This window comes from Schistocerca americana, chromosome 7, assembly GCF_021461395.2.
Source record: "Schistocerca americana isolate TAMUIC-IGC-003095 chromosome 7, iqSchAmer2.1, whole genome shotgun sequence".
NCBI lineage: Eukaryota > Metazoa > Arthropoda > Insecta > Orthoptera > Acrididae > Schistocerca > Schistocerca americana.
This window is the reverse complement of record NC_060125.1, coordinates 38,764,876-38,780,054: the sequence shown is the minus strand read 5'-3', so window position 1 is coordinate 38,780,054 and position 15,179 is coordinate 38,764,876. Positions and strand designations below refer to the sequence as shown.

The window sequence follows — 15,179 nt, the reverse complement described above, 5'->3', positions numbered from 1 at the left end:
AGCCGGCCACAACACATCTTCTCCTCCTCCAATCCAACGATTTGGGAACTGTCTCTGCAACTCATTTCTAGCCATCAGCGAAAAATGTGCCGGACACCCGTCGTGTTGATACCACATTCTGTTCCTTGTTCCTAACAGTATATTTTTCCCAAATTACAAACCTAATGTTTCTTGCAGGAATGTGGTGTACTTCCTACCACTAATAATTCCTTCGATATAATAGGGGTGTATAATTCTGTCCTCCAGAATCACACACCAAACATTCACCGACCACGCTTTTTGGTGTGCGACTCGCCGCAGACAACATCGATTTTCATTTGCCCAATAATGCGTGTTATGCAAATTAACATTTCCATGGTTCGTGAATGTAGCCTCGTCAGTAAATAAAATCAAATTAATAAATGAGTCAACCCTCTGAATCTCAAGTTGACCCCATCGGCAGAATTCAGTGCGACGCATACAATCCGTACCAGTTAGTTCTTGGTGGAGACTGGTATGGTAAGGATGATATTTATGGCGATGCAGAACACGAACAACACTACTCTGGCGCATGCTAGATTCACTTGCGATTTGACGCGAACTAAAACAAGATCTCGAACGACAGTGGCAAGAGTACCAATTTCCGTTTCCTCGTTAGTAACTTTGCCGGATATGTTCCCGATGTGTTACAGATCCACTTGCTCTCAATTTTTGATATACATATTTAAATGTAGGACGTGTAGGGTGAGTACGTCGAGAATATCTTTCAGCGTATAAGTCTCTAGCTCTCACTGAATTTCGCTGACATTCTCCATAAATGAGAAGCATATCGACTTGTTCTTGGAAGGAATACCTCAATCGCATTCGCTTTATTCGACGAAATCGTCGAATGATGTTTACATGTCAATGTTACGTCACATGAATATTCCGTATTCGGCGAATATTTACTATTTACACAATATACGAGAGAGAATTGTCAGAACATGTGCTTCGATAAGTGCCGAAGTGAGAAGGAACACCACTCAATCCCTGATAAGAAGATTGCAGCACTGCGTTGATACCAATGGTCATCACTTCTAACACTTTCTGAAAATGGACGTTCATGACACCTTTGTGACCTTCGTTGACCTTCAAAGACATAACTGTTACACATCATTGGATTCGTGTCGATAGCCGCTATCATAAAATAAGTACCAAACTATAGCATCCCATTTAAAAAACAAAGTTGACCTTCATATCTCTGACGCGATCCCACCAACAAAAAACCAACGTCATCTTATGACCCCCTTTGTCCCATGCAACATTTGTCCCACAAACATTTCAGCTACTGACATACTTTCAGAGTTATTCTAGGTGGCAATAGTTAGTGACTCACCCTGTATATCCTGGAGGCGTAGAAGGCACGTGACACACTAAGAAAAATATGCAATTATTCATAAGTACCTCTGAGGTTTCAGAAGTTGACAGCGCATAAACTAAAAGACATACAAAAAAAACATGCACTTATTAGGAGACAGAGCAACACTCTAAGTTTTTAACACACATTACAGGCGCTGAATATGGGCATCATTTATGATGTGGCCAACATCAACACATGTATTCTCTTCATTGAAGTCACTGCTGCTGCTGCTGTTCAAAAGGGAAGGACATTAGCTTCAGGTGCGAACTAATTTGATGCTACATGACGCAGTCTATACGTGGTATAACTGGAGCTGCTTCTATTAGTGACTGAGGACAGCGTCCTGAACAACATTACATCAGTATTCAGATCATCTGCAGAATACTAATTATAGCCATCACGAGTCATATGTTTTTAGGTTGGTTAGTACCTCGAAGTACATGTCAGTAAAGCAATCCATTAATGCTTATTTTCCCCTGCGTCAGCAGGTCAGGTGGTATGGACGCCTGGATGCAAAACGGTTAGCCAGTACCGAGATGCAGTCTACTTAGCGGTGTACCATGAATGAGCAGAAAACATCAGATCTCCAAGTTTGTAATGTGTTTGTGGGAGGACTGTTTGACACATAGGAAAAAGAACCAACGTCCTGATATGTGTACATATTAAAGTACCACATACAAAAGTATCTGCAGTTATACCAATTAGATACTGTATGTTCTGACAAACCTATCCTTAGTGGTGTGCTCCGTAAGTATACTACACCACATACTGCGAATCGAAATCTAGAGATGCTCTGTCTACTGTTTTGCTCAATGTCTAATAGTTTCTGCAATCTTCTTCTGAAACCCTGAATGTACTTACGAACATATCTGTATCTGAGCAAAGTAGCGACGAATGGGGAACAATCCTACCGATAATACAGGCTGAAAGTGGGAAAATCCACCAACAGTAGTGACTTCGAAAAAGAGGAGATTGTTATGGTCCATCTCCTGCGAATGAGCACCTAGAAAATAGGGAAGTGGTCGGTAATGGACGTGCGGCACACGTACGCACATCTGAGTAAAGTTCAACAACGACATCTGTAACCAGAAACGTACACCAGATGAGCGGAGACGGCTCCCCTTCCTTGTCTGCGCGGCACCAGTAGGACCGAAGCACGGCCACACCTGGTTCCCTCTGCGACCGTAGCCTTACGTGAGACGTACTGACAAATGACGCGTATTTAAAAGAAGCAAAGAAGGAGAGATCTGTGTTCTCAATCATTTAAGCACCACTGAGGACTGAAATTCTTCTTTACAGAGGTATGTGAAAATTCACAGTGTTTTCCGTGCCACCAAATAATAGGCGGCCAGCGCAAATTCACCACTAGAAAACACTACATCTCATTTCATAAAGACAAGTGTAGTGTGCTGAACAGGGAATAACGGCATGCCAAATTAAGTACGCTTAAGAAAATGGATGAGGTACATAAACAGGTTCTTAACGTAAGGCATAATAATTGTTACCTCTTGAACTCTTCGATTCTTGTGTTACATTCATATCTATCTTACTGTGCAATGTACTACTTTCAATTTTCCAGAACGACAATCAGGTTACATGTTCACGTTGGGCAAGTTTCAAAATTCCATTAAGAACAGCAAGATCCAGGAAACCGCTATCCTAAGGGGAGTTTGTGAAGGACTGTCTCATTGATATTGTAGAATTTTTGTGTCCCCGAAGTTAGCAGGTTTCAAGAAATCGGCATTTCCAAAAGAAAAGGTGGCACGACGTATAAGTGTGCACAGGCATTTAATTAATTACGCTAAGAACTTCGTTGCATTCTCTGTTGCCTCAGAAAGGAACTACGATAGGTGTAGGCTTACTCTAAGCTGTCGAGCAAGCGATTGATGGTGTCGGTATGGATTCGAATTCAGTGACCAGGGATTGAGCATAGGAAATGCGAGAGACAGGATTCATAGCACTGATGTACAAAAAGCTAGGACGCACAGAAGGACCGTTGGATGGAATTCACTGCATTCTACTTCGAGAGGCGCTTTGTGCAAAATAAGTAACGGTAGGAAACGTCATACAAATTGTTGTGCATACTGCAAACCTTCTGAACACACATGGGCTTACGCATCGCCACTTATGGCATTTGTCCGCTATGCTCGTGGTCGTGCGGTAGCGTTCTCGCTTCCCGCGCCCGGGTTCCCGGGATTTTCTCTGCCTCGTGATGACTGGGTGTTGTGTGCTGTCCTTAGGTTGGTCAGGTTTAAGTAGTTCCAAGTTCTAGGGGACTGATGACCATAGATGTTAAGTCCCATAGTGCTCTGAGCCATTTGAACCAACTTATGGCATTTCTTCGAAGAATTAAAAGAGGAGTATGGCGACATACCTTGCGATACGTAAGAACGCTTTCAGTCGAGGTAAATTGTTTGATTTGCGGTTGACCGTAGTACATTTATTACATGAGAAGGGAAAGAGCGAACCGAAATTAGAAGATGCTTGCTGGATATCAGACCTTGCGTTTCTCGTGGACGTAACGTCTCATTTGGACATCCTGAAAGTCAGTTTGTAAGGTGAAAATAATTTAATTTCTGACGTGCTGGAACGACTAAATACTTTTGAAAGGAAGCTTACTCTCTGGGAGAGCCAACTGTTGTCTGAAAATATTGCACCTTTCCCTACCCTCAGTTTGGTCCGCGAGAGGGCTATATTTCAAGTATACGTGTCAATAGTAAAAATTAAGGAGCAAATTTGAGCACAATTTGTAGATGTTATGAGCGTGTCTCCTATCATTTGTTACTTTCCATAGCCGTTTTCAGCTTTAGTTGAATATGCTCCGAATCATCTGTGATGGAACGGAATGACCTGCAGAGCAATACACGGCTGAAGGACAAGTTCTTTGCAATACGAGGCACGAAAGAATTCTTTGAAAACTCTCCGCAGGCCGCGGTGGCCGAGCGGTTCTAGGCGCTTCAGTCTGGAACCGCACGACTGCTGCGGTCGCAGGGTTCGAGTCCTGCCTCGGGCAGGCCTACACTACATACACCAGAATTACGTTCGTTTTCACATTTAGGTTTTGACTTCTTGGCTTCTGCCGTACTGCAGTGACCTGCACATTTTATCACAGCAGTGCATTGTGTACGTAATGGGTACGAAGATGCTGAGTCTGTGAGAACTATCAACACAATATTTTCGTACGTGTAGGGTATAACTGCTTTCCCCTTTCGGTGAACTGTCGGAAAAGACTGTGGCTGCTGGCGCTGTCCGACTCCGCTTCCTGTCACGTACCGAATCTGAAAGAATAAACAAATCGCGTCAACTGCTTCAGATGCTGCATGGTCTAACACTACACAAATCAATTAGCTACGACTTCCGTCGTTAGACAGGCAAAATACAATAATTTCATATTTGTTCCTCTACTTCTTTTTGTCTCCAGAGACCTTCAGCACACTCCCCAAGCTGGAGTATGCTTCTTTTGTAATTACTTTTAGTATTTTAACTTTTTTCCGTACTGAGTAGCCAAGAATCTGGATTTGGAAAGTTGTCCATCGTATTCTAAACTGCTGAGACCTGATTTCTCTTCGGGGTTACTAGCTGATTATTTGTAATCGCCAGCTATTGCAACCTTACGTTAGATAGGAAAGGGAATTAAATCTATTTCTAGTGTAAAACAAACTTACTTAAATCATATATTTTCAAAACTTTAAAAGCATTATATAAGTTGTAAAGTAAATCCTTTCACACTGTCGTCTCTTGACCCTACGCTAGAACTGCTGTGGTATCAAAGTCGCACCGTACAGGGTTATTCATAAGTACCTGTGGAGTTTCAGAAGGCGACTGCCCAAAAACTACACAACTCACAGAAAAATGACACACATCACTGGACTTAGCATCTCGCCAAGTTTCGATTCGTCATTCGAGTCGCGTCGTAGTTTCGCTTGGCAGCAGGCGTGTCGGAACATACAGACGAATCATCCGCTCCACGTTGTCGCAGTTACTGCAGCAATTGCGTCCCGTCGACCATTACAGAAAGTACGAAGTTTGCATTTCAGTTCTCCAGGATATGGCAGAGGACACTTTTCCCGAACGACTCATCTTTTCTGACGAATCGACGTTTCATCTATGAGGAATAGTAAACTGCTATAGTGTAAGAATTTGGGTGTTACGAAATGTTGGCGTCGCGTCGAACGTGAAAGAGATTCATGCCGTTTCTGTTCACAAAGTTTATGGACCTTTCTTTTTTGCGGAGGACTGTGACAGAAATGTCATACCCGGACGTGCTGAAAAATTGGTTGTTTCCTCCACTTCACGAAGATTCCAAAGATTTCATTTTTATGCATAACGGTGAGCCACCTCACTTTCACCTTCTTGACACCATCCCACGACGATGGATTGGAAGAGGTGGACGACGAGATCTTGTTCACTGCTTTTGGTCTCTCAGATCACCAGACCTCATACTCTATTCTTTCTGTGGAGGTATATGCAAGACAAAGTCTTTGTCCCATCTATGGCAGTTATTCTTCAAAAGCTGAAAAATCGGACCTTTGAAACTTTCTATTCAGCAAACGGCGACCTGTCGATGTGTGTGTGGAATGTTCATGCTGAGTGTATGGTATGTTGCGAAGAAAAACTTAGAACCTTCCTCTGTCCAGTGACATGTGCAATGTGTTTCAATCTTTCACAGTCTGTAAAAACAATAAAACCTGTTCTTACTTTTTGAATGGCCGTACACAAATACAAAGGTTGGCTATAACTGCTCAATGTGTTCCAGAGCTATTCCTTTAATGTCAACCATTCCTAACTCCATTCCTACTACTATGGGTTTAATGTCATCATAGCTGTGAGTAATTAACATAGCGACACTAAAACTACGGATTCCACACTAGTATCGCTCATTTGCTACTATTTTGACGCGTCACTTCACTCCATTCCAAAGAGCGCTAGGGCTGGTTTTTCAATCCAGCAATATACTTTCCTCATGTGTCAGATCTGGTGGAAACTGCTACAGACGTTCCATTCTTGTGTTGACATGTAACAGATTTCCCACCCCCCACCATTCTGACTATTGTGGTTTCTAAGGGGTGTATCATCCTCACGATAATCGTCCGGTGGTACGAAGTCATATTTCTACCAAGTATTGTTAAAATTTCTGGAGGCGATACACAGCTGTGCTGGAAACACACTCACACACAGTTGGTCTTTCTTTACCTGCGTTTACTCCATCCGCTGTTTTCATTAAAGCAACTTTGTGTCCTGATGCCCACCTTGTCACCGTAATTATAACTTTATAAGTGATGTGCGTCACAAGTCTGTATCTATTGCAGGCTTCTACACTGCCTTACAGAAAAAAATGGAGCCACCTGAATTGGGAGGAAGAAGCGAAATGAAACTTCATAGATTAAGAGTCTGTGTGACGTTGCTTCAGTGATTACAAAACCGAATTACATTTGCAAAGAAGTTGGCGGTTCCTGCCCAGTTATCAGTATGATCTTGCGTCCAATCTGGCATGGCGCATGCACATATTCGGTTGATAGGGGTGTCATGAGGGTGTTGTATCATCTTCTATAGAAATCCGGCTCACGAGTGCTGCAGCTGGTATTTCACAGAGTCTGAGTTGGATGCAGAGGCCGATGCCCAATGACCAAATTTCGTCTAAAGCACTGGGCGAGTTTGTTTATTTTGTCGGCAGGGGAGGCCAAAATGTTTGCCTGCTTTTGGTTGGTCGGCGAGGACAGAACCGAGGTTCCCGCCATATCATCTTTCTCAAACGGTTTTAGAGAACTTTCGCATTAGTTGCAGCTTTGTATGTCAGCTTCATGATGAAGTGCCAATGATTTCATTAATGGATATAGTTATTGTGATACCTGCATTTAAGAATGCCCCTACTCGAAACTCGCCGGCCGCAATGGCCGAGCGGTTCTAGGCGCTTCAGTCCGGAACCGCGCGACTGCTACGGTCGCAGGTTCGAATCCTGCCTTGAGCATGGATGTGTGTGATGTCCTTAGGTTAGTTAGGTTTAAGTAGTTCTGAGTTCTAGGGGACTGATGCCCTCAGATGTTAAGCCCCTTTAGTGCTCAGAGCCATTTGAACCATTTTTCGAAATTCGAAAAAATTTTGCAGTGAAAATTAGGGGTCACTATGATTTTGCGTTTGGGTCTCATTACGTAATACGTTGCTGCGTATGAAATTTATCTAACATGATATTTCTTTACACTGGGTTGGAGGCCTCTACCTTTCACTAACCTCGAAAAAATTGGTCTGATGTAGCACACACATTTGCGACCGCGTGTGCGCCAGCAGTTTGAGGTATCAAAATGAGATTTTGGCAAATGCTAAAGAGGAGAGTATTTTGCCATATAGTTACGTAAAAATTCGTTATCTGCTGTGTTATTTCACTAACTAAATTTTTTTTCGATGAAGGAATGTAATCTTTAAGGAACATCGATAGCTGGTGAAATGACAAATGCTGTGGGTTTTGGAACAAAATATGTGAAGAAATTACATGTTTGTTTTTGTGCCGAAGATGCGCTTTTTGATAAGCTATTGATCTTACATTTCCTCAGTTCCTCATTTAATAAACAACTGTTTCAGTAATGAGACTTTCACTCTGCAGTGGAGTGTGCGCTGATGTGAAACTGGCAGATTAAAACTATGTGCCGGACCGAGACTCGAACTCGGGACCTTTGCCTTTCACGGGCAAGTGCTCTACCAACTGAGCTACCCAAGCAAGACTCACGCCCCGTCCTCACAGCTTTACTTCTGCCAGTACCTCGTCTCCTACCTTCCAAACTTTACAGAGGCTTTCCTGCGAACCTTGCAGAACTAGCACTCCTGTACAACTGCACAACTGCGTGAGGTGGTATTGTGTAAACTCCGCTACTTTTGACAGAAAAGCAGATTTTAAAATGTCGAGAAAAGTAGGTTTTATTCAGAATTCTCCAGTCACGACGCTTCTCTGAAAGTCAGAAAGAAACCAGGCGAAAATATATCGCTGCTTTTGTTGCAGTTTTAGTGGAATTCTTTCTAGATACTAACCAAAACAGAGGTGAAAGTAGATCATTTTGAACGGTCACCGTGGATGTGCGGGAATGGAGGGACTTCACTTAACATTTAGGAAAGATACGAGGGCAGTCATCAGTTTACTTCCCCTCCAGTCCTCAGTACTTTCCCTGCAGCGCCTGCCCACAACCCCCACGGGTCCCCTGCCGACTGCGTATCTGCCGGCTACGTCTTTCTGCACGCTCTCTTCCAGGATACTGGCACAAGGCCGGGGCTGACGTGCAAGACGGTCGCACACGTGTTCTGTTGAATCTTGCTGGCTACGAAACCCAGGATCACGCAGACATGTCATAGAGACACGTGACATGTGTAGTGCATCCTGTTGATGAATGGCTCCTCGGTACTGCTGCATAGTAGGTAACGCGTGAGAGCGAGTGGGTTTGTGACGTACCATTTCGCTGTCACTACCAGCAGTGATCTAAAGCCACTCCATAACGCCAGGTGTTACATCGCTTCCAGTCCCCAAAACATTACAAGAAGTGGACTTACCTCCAGGTTGCCGCCATGCTCGCTAACGATAGTCATGCAGGTCATCCGTGATTGATCACTGAACACAATGCGACACCATCCACCAGTCGTTTCTATTGAGGTGTTAACGGCAGCCAAAATATATGGTAATTCTCTAGTCTGTCTGCTGATAGTCTGCAGTCAGTGGTGTGGGATGGAAAAGAACGTTGCAGGGAGTCCATTACGTTTTCTCGGATGGCAAATGGCAGCTGTGAAAGTGTTCCCATATGCTTGGTGCGAATGCGCGGCCTCTCCTGCCCTTCACAATGATTACCCAATTATGAAGCTGTTCAGACCTCTTATATACCCTACCAAGCCTGGTAACAACACTAAACACGAAATGCACAATGCAATCTGGTAGACGTCGTACCTGTCACTGAGAATCACAACTGTAAACATTTACGTACACGCCAGTGGAGTGTACACGCACAAAGGTACATTGAAATCTGACGAAGTCTTCTGGGTGCTTAATTTTTTTTTCGTCGGTTAAATGTGTCTTTATCCGTATTTTAACTATCTGTTATCGCACTTTTGCCAAGGGTTTTGATATCAACACAGCATTTGTCTAAACGAGCGTCGGAAACAATCTAAAATCACACACAGGTGAGCTGGTCAAACATACCAGCGGTAGTTACTGTGCATTTAGAAGCGTTTAACTTAGCGCTCGTCATTGCGAATGGGAACAGTCACATGTGGTTGGACGCACCACAAAGTTCGCACAACGAGCCAGCTTTCTGGCCTCTGCTGCTAAAAATGTGAATTATGCTTGTTTCCTCTACCGGCGCTGCACTGAACTATAGGAGACGATGAAAACGGTCATCGTGGCTGAAAAAACAGACACGAGGAGAGAGTAAGCTTGATATTTCTTCGAAATGAATTTATTTTAGGGGACGAATGTTTGTTTTGGAATTATTTGAGGACGAGTAGGGTTAGTTCCATTTCCTACTGGACCTTGTACAAGCCAAATCTTGACACTGTGGCGAGGAAAGCATTAGTAATCTCACAGTCACTGTCACACTTTAGCAGAAGATTGCCAGAGAACCCAAGAAAATTCTGGTGTTACGTAAAATCGCGAAGCGTTTCTATGGCTGCCATTCCTTCCCTTGTTGACCAGCCTAATGTGGCATTTGAAGATAGCAAAACTAAAGCCGAAGTTTTAAATTTCACGTTCAGGAAATGGTTCAAACAGAAGACTCGTACGAACGTACCACCATCTGACCATCGGATAGAATCCCGTATGGACGACATAGTCATCAACGTCACCAAGTCCGGATGGATTCCCAATTCGATTTTACAAAGAGTACTGCAATACATTGGCACCTTACCTAGATTTCATTTATCGTGAATCTCCCGCCCAGCACAAGCGACTGGAAAAAAGAGCAGGTGACTGCAGTACATAAGAAGGGCAAAAGAACGGACCTGCAAAATTTCAGACCAATATCCCTAAGTTCGGTTTGCTGCAGAATCCTTGAACATTTCTCAGCTCGAATATAATAAAGTTTCTTGAGACGAAAAAGATGTCCACGTATCAGCATTGTTTGAGAAGGCATTGCTCTTGCGAAATTTGGCTTGCCCTTTTCTCACCTGATATACTGCGAAGTGTGCATGAAGGGCAGATCCTGTATTTCTAGATATCCGGAAAGCATTTGACACGGAGCTCCATTGCAGGCCGGTAACGAAGGTGCGAGCACATGGAATAAGTTCACAGATACGTGAGTGGCTCGAAGAATTCTTAAGTAATAGAACCCAGTATATTTTCCTCGACGGCAGAGGTTCATCAGGGACAAGGATATCATAAGGAATGCCTCAGGGAAGTGTGATTGGACTGCTGCTATTCTGTATATACATAAATGATCTGGTGGACAGGGTGGACAGCAATCTCCAGTTGTTTGTTGATGATGCTGTGGTGTACGGTGAGGTGTCGAGTGACTCTAGAAAGATGGAAGACAACTAAAGACAAAATTTCTAGTATATGTGATGGATGTCAGCTAGTTATAAATGATGAAAAATGTATTCTGTTGAGTAGGAAGAACAACCCTGTATTACTAGTGTCCTGATAGACACAATCAAGTCTTTTAAATATCTGAGCGCAAAGTTGCAGAGTGATATGAAATGGAACGACCACGTGAGAACTGTGGTAGGGAAGCCGAATGGTCGACTTCGATTCATTGGGAGAATTTTAGGAAAGTGTGGTTCACCTGTAAAGGAGACCGCATATAGGACGCAGGTGCGACCTATGCTTGAGTACTGCTGGAGTGTTTGGGATCCGTAGCAGATCGGATTGAAGGAAGACATCGAACCAATTCAGAGTCGGGCTGCTAGATTTGTTACAGATAGACTCGAACAATACGCAAGTGCTACAGAGACGCTTCGGGAATCAAAATGACAATATCTGGATGGAAAGCGACGTTCTTTTCGAGAAACACTATCGAGAAAATGTAGAGAACCGGCATTTGAAGCTGGCTTCTGAACGGTTCTATTGCCGCCAAAATACACTGCACGTACGAAAGACGAAGATAACATTCGAGACATTCTGGTTCATACGGAGGCTCTGTTTACGAGTGGAACAAGAAAGGAAATGACTAGTAGAGGTACAGGATAGCCTCCGCCACGCGCCGTACGGTGGCCTGCGAAGTATCTATGTAGATGTAGATGTAGATCTATCGTTTCATTACGCTCCCTTAAACTCTCAGATTGTTCAATGTACAAAGATGAAACTGCTACTAGCGGGTTCTGGAAGAACCGCTCTGTTTTATTTTATTTTTATTTGCGGCAGAGAAATTCTGTGATGATATACGGAAAGGTTACGAAAATGTATTTCCTGCCGATTTAACAAATTTCCAACATGTGGGAAACTTTTTTTATAGTGAAATTAGGTAAACATACTACGTGAACAAAATTTTAAGTATAAATCATATTTTCATCTAATTCAAACGATAACTCTGGTAGAGATATATAACACTACATGCTTTGAGTTAAATGTTCCTCTCATTTGGACGTCAACAGGCAAGCGATGACCTGTTTGTTTTCTTCTCTACGAACAGATCGCTACGTTTATAATTAAGCTGTTATTACCTTTTATGAATAGCCACACAGTTACATATTCTCCCTTCATCAACATCTTACGACCAGAGAAATGTACAGAGTGAGGGCCCAGCTTGCGCAGAACACGAAATAACTATGTGCGACCGCCTTGAAAATTACTTGTTTCCTTAAGGGTGATTACATTTTGATATGTGTCAGGAGTTACTTTCTGCAATCTGATCACAAACAGGACGAGATATTGCATCCTCAGAAAATAAGTTTGGTGTTCCGAATATCCACACAGAATTTATCCCAGTTTTTTCATCTTCGATATTTTTTCCACTTTCCTCTGCCTACTTGTACATTGCCTTGCCAATATGTAGTCAAAGCAGTAGCAGTTCTCGTTAAAGGAGAACAGTGGGCTACCATTAAGTTTCTAATTCTGGCAATATCCACGTTACGTGCAACTACAAGGTGCTATAAAATCTTTCCCTGATTACAAAAATTTATTTCTATAGAACTATGTGAGATCTAGAAGTGCGTTTTGTTACAAATGGTAGCTTAACTCGTTACGTCTTTTATTGGTACACTGCGTCATATGCTCCGTTTGTTTCCGTACAACGTCTAGGCGATGTGAATCTCTCTCCACGTATTTGTCATCACTCCTTCCGTCTCCCTCTCTACAGCATGTCGTATTCGTCCCGTAACAGTTAGGATATCAGAAACTGGGCAACCGAATACTTATCCTAAACGTAACCACATGACGAAAATCATGAGGGGTAATATGTGATAAACGTAGAGGCCATGAAGTTGGACCGTCTACGCCGGAGAGGTTTAATCCAAGATTTGGCATGTGAATAACCCCCAGCGCGACGGTGCCCCGTGTTGTTGAAACAGTGTGTGTGTGTGTGGAAACATGACAAGTTGAGTTCCGTGAACTGCACTGACATCCTGCCCGCAGGCTGTCAACGGTGTCGTGGCTGGCACCGGGTCTCCCGCTTCTTGCCCTGTCGCTAACACTACCAGTCTTACCATTCTTTCACACTCTTCATAACTGGCGAATCCCAGCCCTACGTACTTTGGAAATGTCATTGGCGATCGTCTTTCACGAAACTGCACAACACACTGCGCTTTCTGATGCACAGACGCCATTGTGACAGCATCACCTCGAAATTAATCTAGCAAAAGGGTGAGGGAAGAAAGCAGATGCTGTTAGAGCTCGTATAGAAGTTTGTCCACAATAACTAACATTTCCAAAAAGTGGCATACATATTTGAAAGGGTATCCATAAAAAGCTTTGTAAAATAATCTACCATTTGATACAAACCTCATAGCTGTATGTATTATAATTCTTAAGAAGTAAGTGTGTGTTCAGGAAAAGACTTTATGTTCGATTTCTCTCGACTAGCCTCGTACAGCAATCGCCTGCCGAAAAGAGCGATGTCGAAAGCGTCTGTTCATAACATTTGACTTGCTTCTGACGTTGTTCAGCATTATATGTCACAGAACACACAAAAAAGAAAACCATAATTCTGCCAACCATAACAAATAAGAACAAACAAAATCACAGTGCAATCACAGAAAAGCAAGCTGCCTCAAGTTGAATCGTGGTGGAGGCGACTGGCGTCATAGTGGAGGGGGTGAAGGTTTGGAAACGGCGGGTGGGGGCTGATGCTACATGTCCCATGGGATTGACTGACTGCGTGCCATTGCTCTCACGTGAAAACAACCCGACTACTGTGGGTGGGATGCCTTCCGCCACATGCTGGGTCAAGATGGGACCGAGGGACGGGGGTAGTTCTCGAGTTCAGCTGCTTCTCCACCAGCCCCGGTCATTCCTCTTTATCTCTGTCGTTAGACGCTATTGGTACTTTTTCTACAACACTCAGTTTTAATTTTTAGGAGTTCGCCTTCACATAGCACTAGAGGGAAGACGAGACGTTTACAATTCCTCTTTGTTTATACAGTGAGGTGTCAGAGGTGATGGGATAGCGGTATACAGATGCCGTAGTATCGCACACACGATGTACAAAGGAGCAATGCATTGGTGGCGCTGTCATTTACACTCAGCTGTTTCATTTGAAAAGATTACGTGCGTGACTATGACCACAGGATGGGAACAACAGATTTCGAATGCGGAATGGTACTGGAGCTAGATAAATGGGAGATTTCATTTCGGAAATTCAATATTCCAAGATGCACAGTCTCAAGAGTGCGACGAAAATACCAAATTTCAGGCATTACCGCTCACCACAGACAACATAGTGGCTGACGGCCTGCGCTTGATGATGGAGAGCAACGGCGTCTGCGTGGAATTGTTAGTGCTAACAGACAGGCAACACTGCGTGAAATAACAGTCGAAATCAATTTGGGATGTACGTTAGGACAGTGCAGCGAAATGTAGGCGTAATGTGCTATGCAGCAGACAACTGACGTGAACGCCTTTGTTAACAGCACGACATCATCTGCAGTGCCTTTCCTGGGCTCATGACCACATCAGCTGGACCCTACACAATTGGAAAACGATAGCCTGGTCAGAAGAGTCTCGAGTTTGGTTGGTAGGAGCTGACAGCAGGGTTCGAGTGTGGCATACATCCCACGAAGCTGTGGACCCAAGCTGTCAACAAGGCACTGTGCAAGCTGCTGGTGGCTCCATAGTCGTGTCGGCTGTGTTTACGTGGAATGGACTGGCTCCTCTGGTCCAACTAAAATGATCATTTAGTGGCAATGGTTACGTTTGGCTACCTGAGACCATCTGCAGCCATTTTATGTTCCCAAAAAACGATAGAATTTTTATGGCTGGCAATGCTCTTTGTCACCAGGCCACAGTTGTTCGCAATTAGTGTGAAGAACATTCTGGACAATTTGAGCGAAAGATAGTGCCACCCAGTCTGAACAATGTGAATCCCTTCTAACATTTATGGCACATAATCGATAGGTCTGTTCTTGTACAAAATCCTTCAATGGCAACATTTTGGCAGTAATGGCGCAAAATTTCTGCAGGGGACTTCCAACCGCTTTTTGAGTCCACACCATGGCGAGTTGATGCACTGCGCCAAGGAAAACGAGATCCAACGTGATATTAGCAGGTATCCCCTGAGTGTACTAGGGAGCGACGATACAACAGCTGAATAAGTTTTTGTGTTTCCACTTAACTCTTCCCTCCGCATGCTGAGAACCATGGGACCCTCAACCACACCCACCCACAAGCAGTCCTGGTTACTTC

General features: G+C 43.6%; 1 non-coding gene across 1 annotated transcript; it reads right to left on the bottom strand.

Moving 5' to 3' along the window:
- Window positions 1-8,016: 8,016 nt before the first annotated feature.
- Trnas-uga lies at window positions 8,017-8,091 on the bottom strand. The gene has a single exon. It is a non-coding gene; the product is annotated as a tRNA-Ser (tRNA).
- Window positions 8,092-15,179: the final 7,088 nt, after the last annotated feature.